Here is a 19,559-nt window from a genome sequence, read left to right as displayed (position 1 = left end):
AGCTCACAGTAAAATGACTAACACAGACCAAATACCAGCTTGAAATTTTTCAAGTATTTTGGGAAATGTATGTGTGTGTGTGTGTGTGTGTGTGTGTGTGTGTGTGTGTGTGTTTTAGTTTTAATGTATTATGGAAAGGTGATTCTCAAACTAAGTGGTAACTGTGCTCACAGTTATTTGCAGCCAATATCAACTGTATAGGCACCCAATCACATTCAATCTTTCTCTATTTCTTCTCTCTTTTTCATTTGGGATAATACCACTTGTTATCCTACTTTTTAGAGTAGTTGTGAGTCAAGTGATTTGCAAACATTAAAAGTGCTAAAGATAAGTGTGAGCTGTTTTTTCCCTCCCTTCTCTTTTTGCCCCTCCTTTTTTTCCTTCTAGGTATCTCTCCCTATTTCATTTTCTCAGTTCTCTCTTGAATCCCTCTTTCCTTTTTTAGAAAGTTTCTTTCACAAAATAGTGCCAGGTGGAATACATACTCTGGCGTGATTTCCATCTTTTTTTTTTCTTGCCCCTCCCTGAAGTTTTGACATATTTCACCTTATCTATTTATGAATGAGTACCCAATGGAACAGAGAGTATATTGACACTCTACATAAAACACCTCATTGTACATAAGAACATAAGTTTTAGCCAAGGTTGCCAACTTGTCTTGTTAAAGTGAGTTTCCCATATCAATGTAATTTACAGATCCAGTCCCAATCCCTCACTTATTAAATACTTCAACCAAAGTATTACACGTGAAGTAATCCCACTTTTCTAGTCACCATTAGGAGACTTCAGATAGTCCTGAATAATACACATGAAAGATATGGAAAAAAATCACATTTATATAGTGCTTAATAGTTCTTACAAGGCTTTTCATTATCCTCAAGCAATATTTTGGTGGATTAGATTCAGAGGTATAAACATTATTCATGGAATATGAGAGAAGAAGCTAGACCTTGTTAGTTTATAGAAGAGAAAGAAACCAAACTACTGGTTACATAATAGTACATTATAAAATAAGGGAAAACCAGAGAATTTGATTATCACTTCCTTAAAGAATCAGTATATATACTTCAAAAATGATGGAAAAGACTCATCTGCATCATACTTGACATTCTCTGAACTTCAAAAAGACTTATCATAGTCATTTGCTATCATTTTAACTTTTTATGAATATTATGTCATAGAGACAGTTTCCTTTTATGATTAAAATGCTACTAATCAGGAGACCTGGTTTTGAAACTTGGCTGTATGACTATGAGCAAGATCCTTTAAGCTCTCAGAGCCTCCCTTTTTGTCATCTGTAAAATGGGGATAATTGGACTAAAACAATTCAAAGTCCCTTCCAGGACTTGCTAAACAAAAGTAGACATAAGTGCCAACTAAAAGGTAACATTTGAGTCATAGAATCATAGCTATAAAATTGGAAAGGGCCTCATAGGCATTATTTTAGGCTTTTCATCTTACAGATAAGAAAACTGAGGCCCCAGGAGATTAAATGAATTGCCTGAGGTCTACCTCTTCCTGATTTATAAATTATAGTTAATAAATGCTCTTGAAACTTTGAAATGTTGTCATTATCCATTGCTTCTTGAGATATTTGGGAAAGACTTGTGAAGGACACTTATGAAATCTATCATCTAGCTGACTGCTACTTAGAAAACACCAGACATTCTCATTTTTTAAGTTCCCTCACAAGAAATTTCCAATAAAGTAACCAGAACCTGATATCTAAACCAACAGGAAAGGTCTGTGCAGCAGAATTATAATAGTAAGTACTTAGATTGCTAGATCTAATCTAGAGGATAATTTACAGCTTTAATTTTTTTTACAATTAAAAATGTTTTTATTTTATTTTTTCTCAATTACATATAAGAAAGTTTTAACATTAAAAAAATTTTTTAAGTTTAATTTACAGATTTTCTATTTGGACTTCTTTTCTTAATTTTCAGTTATATCTCTACTTCATAGGACTTTTATAAACACTAGTGATTTGTATATGTAAATCACAGCACTTTCTGCCAGTTAGAATAAAGGGCCCTAAGAAGACTACCACCTGGGGAAACAGAAATTAACTCTTAATTAAAGGGAGAGTTTGGCTATCCCTCAATTCCCATTCTCTGCCAGATCAGATAACCAGATTTTTACTGTTCATGGTTTTAAAATTACAATTGGAAATAAATTATAGGGGGTGGTAAATGGTATGGAAGAAAGAATCCCCATTCTATTTTTGCCTCCAAATATTAGACAAATGATTTTTCTTAAATTCAGACAATAAACACACCAATAAACCTCTAAGTCTTTTCAGGGAATTAATAAGCAAAAGTAGACATGATCATCAACTAAAAAGTAACCTCAGGGTCTCAATTGTGGTAAATCAATAAAAACTTCATTTCTAAACACTGAATATTCCCCATAACTCTGTCTTTAATACAAATACTTGTTTCCATTGTGCATTTAAATAATCTTCAGGTCTGAGATATACTAATCTTTCTTAATAGATAATATTTTGCAAGTAACATTTATATAAGGATTTAAAGTTTCCAAAATGATATGTTCATGTGTGTGTATGTGTATATGTGTATGTATGTCTCTCTCTACATATGTATATAGATAAACTTATGTGTGTCTGTCTGTATGTATGTATATGTATGTATGTAGATATGGGCATATCTACAGATAGGTGTATGTGTATATGTATATATGCATGTGTTTGTGTGTACACACATATCTCATTTGATTTATGTTACAAGGTAGTGAAGGAGGTATTATTATTATCCCTATTTTAGAAATTATGAAACTAAGGTTCATGAATGGCATAGGGGAAGGAACTTTGGAGCTGGTAAATGGCATAGTACATTAGAGTGTTGGATTTAGAATCAGGTGGACACTAATCCAAGTCCAGCCTCAGACATTTATTTAGCTGTGTGATCCTCTATGTCACTTAACTTCTCTCAACCTCAATTCTTCATCTATAAAATGGATATAATAGCATCTGCTTGACAGGACTGTTGTGAGAGTAAAAATAACATATTTATAAAACACTTTCCAAGCCTAAGATCATTATATAAGTATTAGCTATTATTATTACTATTTAGACAACTTGGGTTTGCATCCTCCCTTTACTCCTTAATATCTAGGTACCTTAGGAAATTTATGTAACTGCCTTATGCCTCAGTTTCCCCATCTGTAAAGTAAAGTAACACCAGATGATCTTTTAAGGTCTCTTTCAGCTCTAGATCTATGTATGACATTATAAAGGCTTTGTTCAGAGTCACACAGTAAGAATTTGATCCAGAATTCAAACCTACATCTTGTGACTTTAAGTCTCATTCCCTTGGCAATAAACCACAGAAAGCTATTTGCCTGTTTGTTTTCTTACAGGATCACCAATGAGGAATTTCCCCTACTAGTGCAAATTGACAAGTTCTCTGTAGCTCACAAGCTTCAGAGTTGCCTAGGACACACTAAGAGGTTAAGTAACTTGACTGTGGTCACATAACTAGTGTGTCAGTCAGTCAATAAACATTTATTAAGAGCCTGCCATGCCCAGGCACTGTGCCAAGCTTAGGGGGAACAAAGAAAGGCAAAAGTCAATCTTTACTTTTCCCATTCTCATGGGGGAAGCAACAGGCAATGTTGCAATATATAAACAAGATACATTCAGGATAAATTGAGGGGAGTCTTGAAAGGAAGGGGTTATGATTAGGAACAACTGGGGAAGACTTTCAGTAGGGAATGGGATTTTAGTTGGGACTTGGAAACCAAGAGACTGGCTAGAGGAATAGGAACACTCCAGGCATGATGGAATGTGTCAAGAGCAGGGCTTGAACTTGAAAGCCAATGTTCTAAGAACCAAGCTGCCTCTCAGTAGGAACACAGTCATAGTCATATCTTGTGTTCTACAGATGGATCATCTCATTTAATCTTCCCAACAACCTTTTAGGATGTTAGAAAAATTTATTACTCAAGCCATTTTATAGACAAGGAAAACCAAGGCTCAAGGATATCATTTGATTTGCTTAGTCATTAAACAGTGAGATCAGAATCCATGAAAAGTCCTAATCCTGTGCTCTTCCTGCTTCATCAAACTATTTCCCTTAATCTTAAGAGATCCTGAGTTAAATTAGTAAAAGGGTTAGCTTTGTTTTTCTTTTATCACTTCACTTGAAGAGTCCATGCTTGCCTCCCCCTACTCTCCATAGTCTAAATTTGCTGAAAGACCAGGCTAGGCAATGAACAGTTTCTGCTAATTTGAAACAGTATGTGCTTTTCCTGACAGCAAGTTTTACCAACTTCAGACCATCTGAACAGTAGTGTCAATAATGTGTGCCACAAAATTGACTAAAAATAAAATAATCAATACGTTTCAGCTCCATCTGTCTTCATTAGACTCTACTAGATCTAACAGAGCACCCCCCCTCACTTCTTGCATTTGAAATACCGTTTCTTGGCTACCTGAAGAAAAGCATTGAAGATACAGAATTGCTTTTGACAGAAAGCCAGAAAGACCCAGAAATAACATTTGGAAAAATTAACAGTAAATTAAAAAGAACGGCTTCCTTTATATCGAGCCCAACTAAATCACTTAACATAAACAGTACACTCCAAATCATTAAGGTAGCATGCAGGCATAGCTCACTTTATGCAATAATTAAGTTCCCTACTTTTAGACTCAGTTCATGTCCTTCCTCTTCAATGAAGTCTCCCCTGAGAGTGCAAGTCCAAACTGGCTTCATCTTTCGCTGAATGTCTCTGAGAAACTGAGAAACAGTGTTGTGGTGAAGTGCAAAGGATGCTGGACCTTGAGCCAGGAAAGCCCTGGGTTTGGATCTTGCCTCAGACACTTCGTCACTGTATGACTACAGGCAAGCTATTTAACCTCGCAGCCTCAGTCTCCTCATCTGTAAAATGGGGATAATAATACCCGAAGTAATAAGGTTATTGTTAGGATCAAATGAGATCATGCTGGCAAACTGTAAAGTGCTCTACAGGATGTCCAAAAAGGTCTTAGTTCAGTTTTAAGGTTAAATAGCTTAAATTGTACTGACATTTTTGGCACACTCTGTTTAAGGGTCAATCACTTAGATCTAAATCATTAATTTCTGACACAATCATATTTGGTGCAACATTGCTGTTAAGTGCGTAATTTTTATAAGCAGATAGGGTAACACGAAGAGAGAACTATCTTCAAAGTCAGAAAGAGCAGAGTTTAAAGTATTGTTTCTAATACATATTGGCTGTTGACACTTAACTTCTGAATACTCAAGGTCAGAGGGATTGAACATGCTGTCCAAACAACCTTCCTTTGTGTTCTACAACACTCTACAATGTAGTCTGAAACAGATTAAAATCTAAATGGAAAACATTTGACAAAATGAATTAAAAAATGTATAAATACAGATAATGTTCATATATGGTTTTCTAGGTCAGTGTTAGGCAATTTTTTTCACTTTTGCAGGAAAGGTGCTCACCTGCTGTAGTTGTATAACTTTCCTCCCCTGGGAGTTCTCTACAGTAAGAAACTCATCACAAGACCAATCCTTATCATATTTCTCTAATGACATTTTGTGCCAGATTCAATAAATGTTTAACTTTACTTTACTTTGAAAAGGCTTGTGTAAATTGCCTGAAAAATCAAATTCCTTTAAGAGGAAACTTTCAAAAAGGGAATAGTTACATCTACAGTAAAGAAGTGGTTTGACTTAATGCAGATATATAGGGATCATGGACCTCTGGGGTTTGAAAATAGAACTGGAAAGTTTGATTCTTTCCCCCCCACTTTGTTGAACCTTCAGAAAGGTATCTTCCAATTATGAAGAAACCCACCTCCCCCTCAACAATAAAAACCAAAAAAATCAGGTTTTTCTACCTTCATTTCATGAGGAATCATTTTAAAGTGATTTGAAATTAACATAAAGATGATAATACCCATAATACACTGAGCTATCTATCAAACCAATTTGAAAAATTCTTAAGTTTCCTTTTATACAGGTTGGACCAAGTCATAGAAGTGGGTGTCTAATTTAAGTGTGCATTCTCAACATGTAAAATGCAACTGTATTAGTCCACTATGAAAAAGAATGAAATGGAAGCAAGAAAAGCCATAGCTGAAATACAACGCATCCATTTTACATGAGTCGAATGCCTCGTTTGCATTTGTTACTATGCCAACTGTTGTTTAGAAAGTGCTATGGTCCAAATGGAAAGAAAAAATACTGTCCTCCCCATCAGTCTAATGTAAATATTTTTTACCTGAATAATTCCTTCTATGCTTTGTAAGCCCAGCAAACCTGCCTCAATGTTTTCAACACTGACTACTTTTCTTTTGGAAAAGCAACTGTTCCACTATAATTGCAACAAAGAATTCTTTCCAAAAAGAGTTTTCCCTTGCCTACTGCAGACAAAGAGCGAGAATAAGGTTAATGGCACCTACTGTAGACTCAGCACCTCCAATAACAACTAAATTGCTTAGTTTTGTTTTTTTTAAACTTAGCTCCAAATTAAACCAGACTACCATATTGAGAAATTTGCTGCTACTGTGACCAATTCACTAAAAGCTGGCCTTGTTCTTTATATGGGGAGCAGCACTAGTTCAATAGGCATGTCTGTGTGAGGTCCTTCTTGCTTATGCCAAAAAATCCTTCTACCTTGAACGTGAAATTTTCTCTCAAATATACCAGCACATTGGGAGAAGCATTGCATAGAAGTGTTGTTTGTTTCTGTTACATAGGATTTAAAAATCACTTTGTCATAAAAATACAATAATTTTACTGAATGTCATTAGTGTAAAGGACATAAAGACATTTTTCCTATTTTTCAAGCAGAGAACTGAAGAAACAGGTATTGCCCCCAAATATTAGAGAAGTCTCAGTACTGCCAATGATAATTCAGTAAGGACTATAATATATTCACAGTTAGTAAATAAATGATATTTTGACAAGGAAAAAATTCTTAAAAATTAAGAAGATGAAGAAGGGCTTTTCTTAGGAGAAAGCACTTGTGGTGGGGCTTGAAGGAAGTTATGGCTTCAAAGGCACAAAAATAAGGAAGGAGTGTGTTAAGTTTTGGTGATGGTTTGAATAAAGACATAGAATAAAGGCTGTAAATGAAATGCATTCATTCAGTTTTGGGGAATGACTAGATTGTGGGTAATCTTGGAAAGAACAAGCTCCTGTTAAGTAATGTAACACAAATCTACATAACAGAGACTTAAGGGAGAAAAAGAAAAAGAGGCAATAATAAGGTAGGCCTCTGAAGCCATCTGTGGATTACTTCGGGGGGGGGGGGGAAGGTTCCCCTTCCTCTCTGTGATAAGTAGAACATTTCTCCAAGTTTAATTCTACTTCTGTGATTCATACATTATGATGGAACATCAGCTCCAGAGCTTCCACGTGTTCTTATTGGATCTTCTTTCTGAATATCTCTTGGAGACCTTGAAGCAATCAATCAACATTCTCTAATTAGGCACTTATGAAGTGTCAGGAACTGTACTAGGTAGTGGAAATTAAAAAAAAAAATCTCTTTTCTCAAGGAGCTTCCTATATGTGAGGCAAAAAACATGAACATTAAAAAAGGCATATATAAATAAATGAGATATATTGTTGGGGAAGGAGAGGGCACTAGCCATTGGTCACTAGTCACTAGAACAGAATTTATTCCCTTAAAGCAATAATTTTTAAAGTATAATCCAGGGACTTCTGGGGTGTCTTTGATAATTTTTTGGGCATTTGTGAAGTTAAACTGTTTTCATTATGATACTAAAATATTACATTTTCTAACTTAGAAAATGTCAATAATATAAACATGTAAATAAAAGCTCTTTAGGAGTTCCTCAGTCATTTAAAAAATTGTCTTGAGATGAAAATAATTAGAGAACAGCTATTGTAGAAGGTTGTGCGAAGAGATAGCCAATCAACACAATCCAACAATTCTTCCCATAGACTCAGTTTGGGATTGTGCAGAGTTTCTAAAACTTTTTCCATTTGTGATTCCTTTTCACCTGAGAAGCTTTTATGTGATCCCGAGTATTAAATCGGTATATAAATCAAATACTTTCTGATAATAAATCATAATTTTGTGAGCCCCACATAGGATCATGATCTCACAGACACAGTTTAAGAAGCTTCGGTGTGGTATATAGAGAACTAGGTTTAGTATTCAGTCACTTAATCTTATTTGACCTCAGGTAACTCAATTTAAAGCAAAGGACCAGATAACCTGTTCTTTAGGGTCTTTTCTAGTTTTGAGACCTCTATTTTTTTTTACAGAAAGAGGATAAAAGTTATTCTTGTGTTAATGTAGAGAGGGCTTTATTGAAATGGAAGTAAAAAAGAATAGGGTTCTCATCTTGATTCCTGTTTCATCAAAATAAAGAAGGTCAAAAAGAATAGGGTTCTCATTTTGATTCCTGTTTCATCAAAATAAAGAAGTTAGATCAATTGATAAATCTTTAAGGTTTCTTCCAACATTTACATTCCCTGACTCTGAACCTATTCTAAACAGAAAGTCAGTGTTCACATCTTATTGAGTTGAGACATCTTTCCTTAAAGCCCTGATGCCAATTGTCAACTAATAATCGCCTACTGAACACTAATTTTGGAAAAATCTGGAAAGATTTACATGAACTGATTCCGAATGAAATGACTAGAAGTAAGAGAACATTGTACACAGTAACACAAGATTATGTGGTAATCAATTGTAATGGATTTGACTCTTTTCAATAATGCAAGGCAATTCCAATAGACTTGGGATGGAAAATGTTATTTGCATCCAAAGAGAGAACTATGGAGACTGTATAGGGATCAAAGCATAGTATTTTCACCTTTTTGTTATTGTATGCTTGTGTTTTTTTTTATGTTTTTCCCCTTTTAATTTGATTTTTTCTTGCATGATATGACAAATATGGAACTATGTTTAAAAGAATTGTATGTATTTAATCTATATCACATTGTTGCTATCTTGGGGAGAAAATGGGAAAGGTAGGGACACAAAATATAAAACACAAAGTTTTTAAAATGTTAAATGTTAAAAATAAAAAAATGTTGAAAATTATCTTTATGTGTATTTGGAAAAATAAAATACTATTAAAAAAGAAAGAATAAAGTTCCAATAGTTTCAGCACACACACACACACACTCTTGCTGCCTAAAAGGGAAGATGATAAAGGAAAAAGAAAACAGACTCTGGTGAGAGGACCTGACATCTGGACCACTAGTCACCTGAGTGATTTTGACAAGAATCTTAGGCTCTCTGAAATCCAGACTCAGTAGGCACTGAGGTCCTTTCTAGCTCTGGATCTGTGATCCTATCTCTATTTTCCTGGAAATGTTCAATGAGAAAGAAATTCCCTTTGTATATTCCCCTGAAGAGGCAACATCTTCTAATATCCACTTTGCTGTCACAGTATATGAGTTATGAATGTGCCATATGACCTGAAGAACATCAGTGTTAGATCAATTCTTCTCCATCTTTTACTATCAAAACTTACATACCATCCTTCTATGTTGTCATTTTGGGTGGGTCATTTTTTAGAGTTTTTGAACATTTACTCTTCTAATTGTCCAAAAATATAGTAGCAGCTGTATTTCAACATACAGAAGCAGATATGTGAGTTCTGGACCTGAGGCCAGGAAGATCTGAATTCAAATTAAGTCTCAGACACATACTAGTTGTGTGACCCTGACCAAATCACTTCATTACTGACCCAATTTCCTTATCTGTAAAGTGGGGATAGAGTATCTATCTTGCAGGATTGTATCAAGGATCTAATGAGATAATGAATGGATAAATACTTATTAGGTGCCTACTATGTGCCAGGCACTAAACTAAATGCTGTGGATATAAAAAGAAGCAGAAGATAATCCCTGTCTCAAGGATCATACATTCCAATGGTAATGTTTGTAAAGTGCTTGGCAAAACTGGAAGTACTATATAAATGCTATTATTTATTAATACTCTCATTGTGTATTATCAATACAGTATCTTGATACTGGTTAGGAGACAAAAAAATAATGCTTTTATAATGTGCTATGGCTAGAGAGGCATTTTATCTCTGTTCAACTTGAGAATAAAATAAAAGGATGACAGAATAAATAAGCTTATCAAAAAAGCATCACCCATGAAAATAAGATCATGTTAATTGTTATGTAAAAGGAGTTGAGGAGCATAATTTCTAACTAATTTGTAAAAGGCAAGCTTAGGAAATGCTGCTGAGTCACTTCTGCTTCTGAAATCTATAATGTTTATTTTTTTTAAAGGTCCTGCTAGAACAAATGAAATTGGCAAAAGTAGGAGAGAATGTTACCGATCACTGCTGTCAGAGTATGAGCTGAAGAAGTGCAAAGGAAAGAAAGAGTTAAGGAGGAAAAGGTAAACAAAGGAGGACTCACTGATCAATGATCTCTAAATTAAATAGTTGAACAACACTATCTCCTGCTTTTAGATTGTATCTCCATGACAACAAAAAACAATCCACTCAAATAGGAAAAATTCACTCAACATGTTTTGGTTCTACAATTTAACTAATTTTTGACTGAAAAGCCCAATTGTTTTTGATATTCTCAGGAGCTAGTCTTAAACTAAAACTAGAAGGCTACCTTAAGAATAATAAAGATCGGCCATATATATACATATGTGCTATATAAAATGACTTGTCTCATAGCTTATAATTTATTTTAAAGCAAAACCTCCAAAAATACATCAGTTGTATGCTTAATAATAGTGCCTACCTCATCAAGTTGTTGTGTCATACATTAAATGAGAATGCATAAGAGTCTTTTTGCAAACCATAAAAGCACTCTATAAATGTTAGCCCACAGAGGTCACAAGATGTCATGATGGATTGCTGGAACAGCCACCAAAAAGATTTGGGTTTAAAATCTGCTTCAGGGGCTGTCTGGATGTATGACCTTGGGTAAGTGATTTAATCTTTATCTTCCTCAGTTTTCTCATCTCATACTAATAATGCTTACTTCTCAGGATTATTGTGAGAATAAGATAAGATTTTTAGGACACCCAAGTAGTGCAATGGATGGAGTGCTTGCCCTGGAATCAAGAGGACTTGAATTAAAATGCAGCCTCAGACATTTATTCAGACACCTTGTTTGTCACAGTTTCCTTATCTGTAAAATGAGCTGGAGAAGGAAATGGCAAACCACTCCAGTATTTTTGCCAAGTAAATACCAAATGGGGTCATGAAGAGCCAGACGTGACTGAAAAACAATAGCAATAATGTTTATAAAGCTCTTTGCAAACCTTAAAGCACTATGTATTATTATTATTATTATTAAAGAGTATCAGCAGGTTGGTCACAGTATGATACCTATTTTGGTCATTTTAAAGTGTACAAGATGATCTCCTAAATCCACAGAATTAGGTTGTAATTTTCATTGATGAAAAGTGTACTCAGACAAACAACATCATGGAATGATTCAGTTCAATTCAATTCTGCAAATATGTTTAAGTGAAATAAATCAGCATAAATATTGATAAGAATTTTTTTTAGGGATTAGCAGGTAGAGAAAGTGATAAGGCAGGTAGCTGTGCCTATATATTCACAGAGTTCTAGAATCCTGGAATCTTAGAATTAGAAGAGACCTCTAGGACCATGTAGCTCAATTCTCCTTAATCAAGTTTATTCTTCACAGTAGCTTCAACAAAAATTCCACCTTTCCCTTGAAGATCGCTAATGAATAGGAATCCACTGCCTCCTGAGACAGCCCACTCTCCTTTTAAATCTCTCTTATTGTTAGGAAGGTTTTTCTTTAAATCAAGCCTAAATCTACCTTTCTGCCTTTTCCACCCATTGCTTCTGGTCCTACCCTCTGGAGATGAAGTGAACAAATCTAATCCATCTTCTCATGACAACCTTGTAGATATTTGAAGACAGTTCTTATATCCCCCATCAGTCTTCTATCCCCCTGGCTAAACATTCTCAGTTCCTTCTACCAATTCAATTCAATTCACCTCGCATTTATTAAGTGCCTATTATATGCTACTCACTGGAGAAAACCTGAGTTCAAAGTACTTCACCATGCTGTCACTGCCTACGGACTATTTACAGTTTACCAATATCTTTCTTGAGATGCAGTGTCCAGGCTTGAACACAATGTACCGGATGTGATCTGAATAGGACATGATACAATGAAATTATTCCTTTACTGGTTCTGTCCACTATGCCTGAAATGACTTCACAGGTAGCCTAGGGAATAGATTGCTGGGCCTGGAATCAAGATCTCTGTTCAAATTTGACATTAGACACTATCTATGTGTCTCTAGACAATCCACTTTAGATAGTTTCTTTGGTTCCTTGACTGTGAAATGGGGATAATAACAATATCTGCCTCACAGTGTTGTGAAGATCATATAAGAACATACTTTGGCCATTCCATATGTGATATCCCACTATATCTACTTCAATTCATTGATTTACATTCCTTGGGTCTGATCATTTCAAAAGGTTCTGGATATACCTAACTTAAATCTCATACAATGAATATCCCTACCTCTTACCCATTAGGATATCTATTAAGAAATTTTGTCAAAAACCTTTCAGGAATCCAGCTCTATAAGTCTACTAACCCAGTCAATGAAGGAGGCTTTACTTCCTACCAAGGCTAATCCCTTTGCTTTCACAAATGATCCAGTTCCATCCATTTCCTCCATTGAGTTGTCTCCTCTGTCATCCCAGCTGTATCATTTGTTTTCAATCTCTTTCTATGGATCCTGCCCACAAACATGCCCTTGTCCTCAAAAACCCCTCATTTGGTCCCTCCTTCCCCTTTATCTACTCTCCTATATCTCTTTGTTGCTAAATTTCTTGAGAAGGTTATAAACATTCACTTTGTATCCTTTCATTCTCTTCTTAACCCCTTTGCATCCAATCTCATCATTCTGCTGAAATTGCTCTCTCCAAAGTTACCAGTTGTCTTTTAATCACCAAATCCAAGGGGCTTTTTCTCAAACCTCATTCTCCTTGACTTCTCTCCAGAGTTTGAAAATGTTGATCACCCTATTCTCCATCCTATTCTCTACTCTCTACATCCTATTTAGAGAGTAGACTCCTGGTTCTTTTCTTACAAAATTCTCCTTTGTTTCTTAGTTTCTTTTGCTAGGTTTCCATTCAGGTCACACTCTCTTAACTACAGGTGTCCAATAGACTGTTGTCCCGAGCCCTTTTCTCTTCTCACTCTATATTATTTCACTTGGTGATCAAGTGCTGAAAATTCTTAAATCTACCTATACTGTCCTAACCTCTTTATTAACCACCAATCTCTTATTTGTAACTGTCTTTCAAACATCTTTAACTGGTCGTCCAGTAGACAGCTTAAATTCAATACATCCAAAACTAAACTCATTATCTTTTCCTCTAAATCAATCTATACCCCTAACATTACTATTATTACTATTGTTGAGCACATCACCATCCTCCTAGTCCCTTATGCTTATTATCTAGGTGCTGTCTATCCCTCACTATCTCTCACCTTGTCCCCCCTTCACATCTAATATATTACCAAAGCCTATTAATTTGACCTCCACAAAGTCTTTTTAAATATCTCTCTTGTCTTCTATACTGTTACCACCTCAGTACAGATTTTCATCACCTTATGCCTGGACTATTGTAATAGCCTGCTGGTGGGACTGCCTATCTCAAGCTTCTCTTCATTTTAGTCCATCATAAATTGAGCTGCCACAGTGATTTCCCTAAAACATAGGTCTGACAATATCATTATCTACCCAGACCTTCAACTTTCAGGGACTGGAATCAAGAAAACCTGAGTTCAAATCCCTTTTCAGACAATAATTTTGTGACACTGGCACATAATTTAACTACTGTATGTCTCAGTTTCCTCATCTATAAAATGGACAGCATAATAATAACACTTTCCCCTTTCAGTCCCATGCTGTGACGATGATATAATATTTGTATGGTACTTTGCCAACCTTAACATTTTATATAAATGCTAGATATTATTATTATTATTTATTATTATTAATCTTTCATCTTATTTCCCCTATTCTTCATAATTTTCAAGTATCACTAACAAAACCATAGCAATCATATCTATTAGGTATTCTTCCTTTCTTTATATTTCTAGCATCAGCAGAGTATCTTACACCTTGTAAGCACTTCATAAATGCTTGATGATGAACAGCAATGTAATCTGTCCAGCTTTGATGACCTGAATGCATTGATGGCTTCTAAATACTCTCTCTCTCTCTTTTTTTTAACCATCTTTTCCCTTAGAGGTTTCAACTTAGTATTTGCTATTTTTTGCTTTGTCTTTTCCAGTCCAAAAACAGTTCTCTTTGGTAATAATAATAGTGAGCATTTATGCTGTGATTTAAAGTTTGCAATGTGCTTTACAGATATTATCTCATATGATTTACACATAACCCTGAGAAAGGTGACATATTAGCATCATTTTACATATAAGGAAACTGAAGGTAAAGTGATTAGTCCAGAGTAATACGCACACAGAAAGTATCTGAGCCAAGATTCAAATTAAGTTCTTCTTAACTTCCAACCCAGGGTTCTGTCCAACATGGCACAGAAAAGAAGATGGGAGAGTGGCTGGATAAATCTATATTTTCTCCAGTCCCTATTATCATCATTATAGTCACTGAGAACAATAGTAGAATCCTTTTCTTAGATCTTTCCTTTACTCCCAATATAGTCTTTTAAAAAAAAAACCCTTTTTGTTATCAACCATCTGCTCATTTTGAACTTTAACATTTCTATCACTATTCTTACAAGTCTATGAAACTGCTTTATATTTATGTTCAGTTACCTGCTCTTGCTTCTATCACTTGTCCTCTCCAGATATTTCCTTCTTTCCCTCCTTAACAGAGGTATTTGTGTTTGTGGTGTAAGGAATTCATTCTTGAGGGTTTTCTTCCCTTCCTGGATTAATTGTTAAATTTTGGGTCTTGGCACCTTCTTCCTAAACTCTGAATTTTACTTGTAAAATCTAAGATGCATGTCAGACTATGTCTAATTCTGTCCTGCTCCCTACCCACCTCTATCATGACTGTTAAGATGAATGAAGCTATTTCCTCCCAAAGGTCCAGTCTTATAATTTTATATTTCTGTTTCTGACAGATGTATTCCTATCTCTGTGCCCTAGTGCCCATTAGTCCATTATAGCAACAACTTTATTTCCCTAGGACCAGCATGAGAAAAGAGTAGCTTCTAAAATCAGTTTGGGCAAGACTCAGTTTTGCATTAATAAAATCCATCTGTAGTGGATTAGTGAAATCAATCCCCATTTGCTAAACACAACCTGAGACTCATATAGTAAGGCAGCCTATTAGAACAAGATGTTCCTGAAGATCACATCTTAAAGTAAATCTCTGTGAGTGAAAATCATCATACCCTAAGTACTATTGCTTCTGGGTAAATTATAGGTGAAATAAAAAGGAAGAAAAGTGAATCAGATAGTACTGCATGAATGGAACAGTAAAACTTCAACAAACATTTATTAAGTCCATCATTCCAAAGGTGTGTGTAAAGCATTATTCTAGGGATTGAGGATACAGAGTGAAAATGGAAATAGTTCCTGCCTTCTAGGAGCTTACTTTAAGTGTAAGAGAGCATTTGAAGTGAGGAGAACTAATAAATTGGGGAAATGTCGATTATCAATATCAGCTTGCTTCCATGTATGATATCTCAGACACATTATTCATTTGTGGTTTTGTTTCTTATCCTATATAATGTATTCCTTGATATTAATCTCAAACTAATTTCACCTGTATAAATTTGTGAGACCAGGGTGTATCACTGTAATTTCCCACAGGATCTCAGTGGCAACAATGTTCCTGTTACAGAGAATGGAAGGAACATAGAAGAGTATAGAAGGCAGAAGAAGGGAGTTGGGGGCAGAAGAGCAGATATTTATATGAATTGGGAAGGGGATTCTGAACTTACCAAGTAAATTGAATGATGGGGAACAATCTCATGAATCTCTTTAACATAATAAATCTTTTCTTGTTAAATTTTTGTATTATGAATTGTCAAGATATCAGTTATTCCTTTAAGTACTTTGCCCTCTATTCTATATATTCTGCCAATGGGGTGAGGTGAAAGGTGACGTGTGCTAGTATTTTTTCTGATCACCATAACTAGCAGTAATGTGATTGCTGATATCAGGAGCACAAAAATAGAACCTCTGAAACCTTACTGAGAACAGGTGACAAGTTGTCAACAATGATTAAGCATATTTCCATTTCTACTTGGCAATCAGGGTTTATTATTTAATGTCTGACCTAAAGAAATGAACAATTGCTGTTTCTACAGGCTACCAGGGGAAAATTAAGATAAAAAAAAATGGAATTTTCTATTTCCTCCTTAAAAGAGAAGCAAAGTTGTAGAATACACAGAAAAAAAGTCATAATTACTTCTTTCTCTACCTGAATTGAGGTAGCCAATATCCAATACTAGCTATTTTAAACTACTCTATACTATGTTCAGGAAATGAATTTTGTGAGCCAAAGACTTGCGCTGGCCGGGCTGGCTACTTAGAATTTTTCTTCATTTGGCGGGGGACAAAATGGAAAAAGACCAAACAACTGTTCTGTTAGAATTTTCTGTAAACTTATGTCCACATTTAATCACCCAAAGTGCACCTTCACTGCCTACCAGATGTGTCATTAACTATTTCTGAAAAAAAGTGAAATAAAATCACCCAGCATGAGAATGCTGTGGAATAAGTCAATACTAACAGATGGTGTTTATTTTGTCACTGCTTGTGTTAAAAAATTACCACCTATCCCCATCAAATCCATTTCTTTAAGGTGGAAGCTTTATGTAAAAACTGCTACAGAAAATGCAATATTTTATAAGCTGTCACCGAGTTCCTTAAAATATGAGCACTTGTTTTCATGGTTTCCAGTTTTCTAGGACATGGTGCAATACACTGGAGATAGGTTTGTATAAATCTGACACGATAGAGTATTTTGCCAGCAGCTCTGTCTTGCAACATGCAATCTGTTTTGTTTCTCAAACAAAGTTTGTGTATTTGTTAGTTGGAACGCTGGTGTTTTGAGGACAAAGAATATAAATTCCTTAACAAAGGGGAGTTCTTTCTCTGCAATAGTTCCAGTTCACACCATGATAACTACCACATGATTGTCTGGGTAGTAAGGTTTCATTCAGTGAATCCATCCAAACAACAGGGATATTTATTTAGAATTTTTTTTCTTATACTTAACAACAGTAGATTTTTACTACTGCATAGCTTCATAGAGTTATCATGAAGAGATATTAGAGATCAGTCACTCCAACATTTTCATTCTAGTATAGTTGGTTCAATGGCAAAGTCGGGATTTGAACTTGTCTTTTGTTCTAAATCCAGCATTCTTTCCACTGTACCTACCACACTGCTCCTACACTGACATGCTAGAAATATCTAGCAAGTAGATTGTTAGCTAAATTGAATGTTTATTAAGCATTACTGTGTATCAGGTGTGCTAAGGAGTGCAGAAACACATTTAAGTAAGCAAGACATTCCCTGCCCTCGAGGAACTTATTTTCTAATGGTGGAATAAAGCACAAAAAGGGAAGCTAGAAAACAGGGAAAGGATACCCATGTAGAAGAATGATGTGGATAAATGCTCAAGTGTCAGTAGCATGATAAAGAGATGGCTTAGGTTTACTGTGAAATCATAGTACTGGTCAAGATAAGGTCACCTATTAGGACCAGAGAAGCTGGAGCAAAATCCAAGGCTGCACTGGAAAGAAAACGAGGATGATGGAAGAAGTGTTGGCAGTATGGAAATCATCAATGTATATATGAAATAAAATGAAGTCAAGTGATATATGCAGGAAAAGGATAAGAATAGTTTTTTTTAACCTGCTGAAAATATTAGGAGGTAGAAGTATAAAAGAATGAAAAAAGCATGGACTCTACAGGTTCAGAACCTGGATTAATGCCCATCCCTGACGCTTACTGCCTACTTGATACTGGCCATGAACCCAAAACTCCCTGGGCCTCATCTGTAAAATGTTGAGACTAAGCTCCCTTCTAGCTCTAGATATATGACCTTAGATGCCTTGTTTTTAAAGATAGTGAATTGAGCCAATTTTTTTCTCATAAAATATTTATCTCTCTAACTCCAACCTTTATGTTATGTCCTCAATTTTATTGACATTTATGAAAAATTACAGAAGATATTGACATTTTAAACCTTTTATTTAAACATTATAGAAATGAAATGGTGTCCAGAACCATCAACAATGCCAACAAATATTGGTTACCATTTTATTCTAGTGGGGCAGAATTCATCTGAATCAGCACTTGTGGGTTCTAATAGCCTATAATAGTGAACCGATTCTAATCAAAATTAGTCAATTTCTTTAGAGTTCACTTCACTAATCTATGATTTTGACGCTTCCTCTACTGACACGGATTGAAATTCCCCAACAATATGGAGAGACATTCTTCAAGAATTGTCTCAGCCAAAATATTCGATACCTTTTGGAAGGCTAAATGATGGGTAGGAGTATTATGGATTCAGTTCATGCCTGCTTAAAAATCCTTATTTAGATTTTATTTATTGTTGTATTGATTATTTAGACTTAAGAAAGTGGTAGGGAAAAGAATAATTCAAATAAAACTTCAAAGGGACAAATATACTTTTTTTTTGGAGAGCTGGTTATTAAATATTTATCTCTACACCACTAGTGATGAATCTTCTTAAACTTACCTAGGTTAGTTTTCAGAGAAGAGATACATGGTTTCTTATCAAATGTCTCATTCAAACCTTTCTATGTTGCAAAAAGCTATTATAGCTTGAGCTCTTTGAGAACTTAGCCTTTGAGAACTTAGGGTCATCTCCATGCTTCTCAAAAAGTGACTAAGTAGGACTTTTATATTTTTCTAACAAGCTACATTGTTGTGGTAACAACTATCACATCTCTCTCCACAAATCATATCACAAACCATCTTAAATTAGCAAATAATTACTCAGAGAGTTTCTTGAGGCCCAGAAATGTTAAGTATTTGATACATGGTCAAAATACTAGTCTAATAGACAGATGTAGAATTTGAATTGTGATTATAAGGCGATTGGTCTCTCTTCCACTATATCTTACTGCCTTGATAAATTATTTAGGAAAATAAATGTATAGAAAGACAAATGGAGAATGCAAAGAGATGAAACTGACATAGAAATTCTGCTTCCTTCAGTGAAATATATAAATCTCACACGATGAAAAAAATATCAACAAATCTGAGAACTGGTAGGAAATAGGCAGCTAGGTGGTGGAATGGGTAGTGCATTAGACTGTCAATCAGGAAGATCTGAGTTCAAATAAAATGCCCTACACTTATTAGCTGTGTGATCCTGGGCAAGACACTCAACCTCTTTGTCTCAGTTCATCTATAAAATGGGGACACACTTGAGATTTAAATGGCAAGTCATTCTGGTATCTTTGCCAAGAAAACCCCATGGACAAATCCATGGAGACACGAAGTGTTGGATACAACTTAATGACAAAAATATTTGATACTGTGACTAATTTGTGTGCTTCATATCTCTGACTTCCCCTATCTAAGGAAAGGCAA

At 35.0% G+C, this 19,559-nt stretch overlaps 1 protein-coding gene across 5 annotated transcripts in view; it reads right to left on the bottom strand.

Moving 5' to 3' along the window:
- Positions 1–19,559, bottom strand: part of TENM2 (teneurin transmembrane protein 2) — a 1,239,558-nt gene that overhangs the window by 544,465 nt on the left and 675,534 nt on the right. The window contains exon 1 of one of the 5 annotated variants that reach the window (XM_051978864.1): positions 4,662–4,833. The exons of the other annotated variants lie outside the window; for them this stretch is intronic. The gene's annotated coding sequence lies outside the window, so the exon portion shown is untranslated. Of the gene's footprint in view, positions 1–4,661; positions 4,834–19,559 lie in introns of those variants that run through there. 5 annotated transcript variants of the gene reach the window in all.

This window comes from Antechinus flavipes, chromosome 2 (assembly GCF_016432865.1).
Source record: "Antechinus flavipes isolate AdamAnt ecotype Samford, QLD, Australia chromosome 2, AdamAnt_v2, whole genome shotgun sequence".
Lineage (NCBI taxonomy): Eukaryota > Metazoa > Chordata > Mammalia > Dasyuromorphia > Dasyuridae > Antechinus > Antechinus flavipes.
The sequence above is the reverse complement of the archived record's forward strand: the minus strand, read 5'-3'. Positions and strand labels throughout refer to the sequence as shown.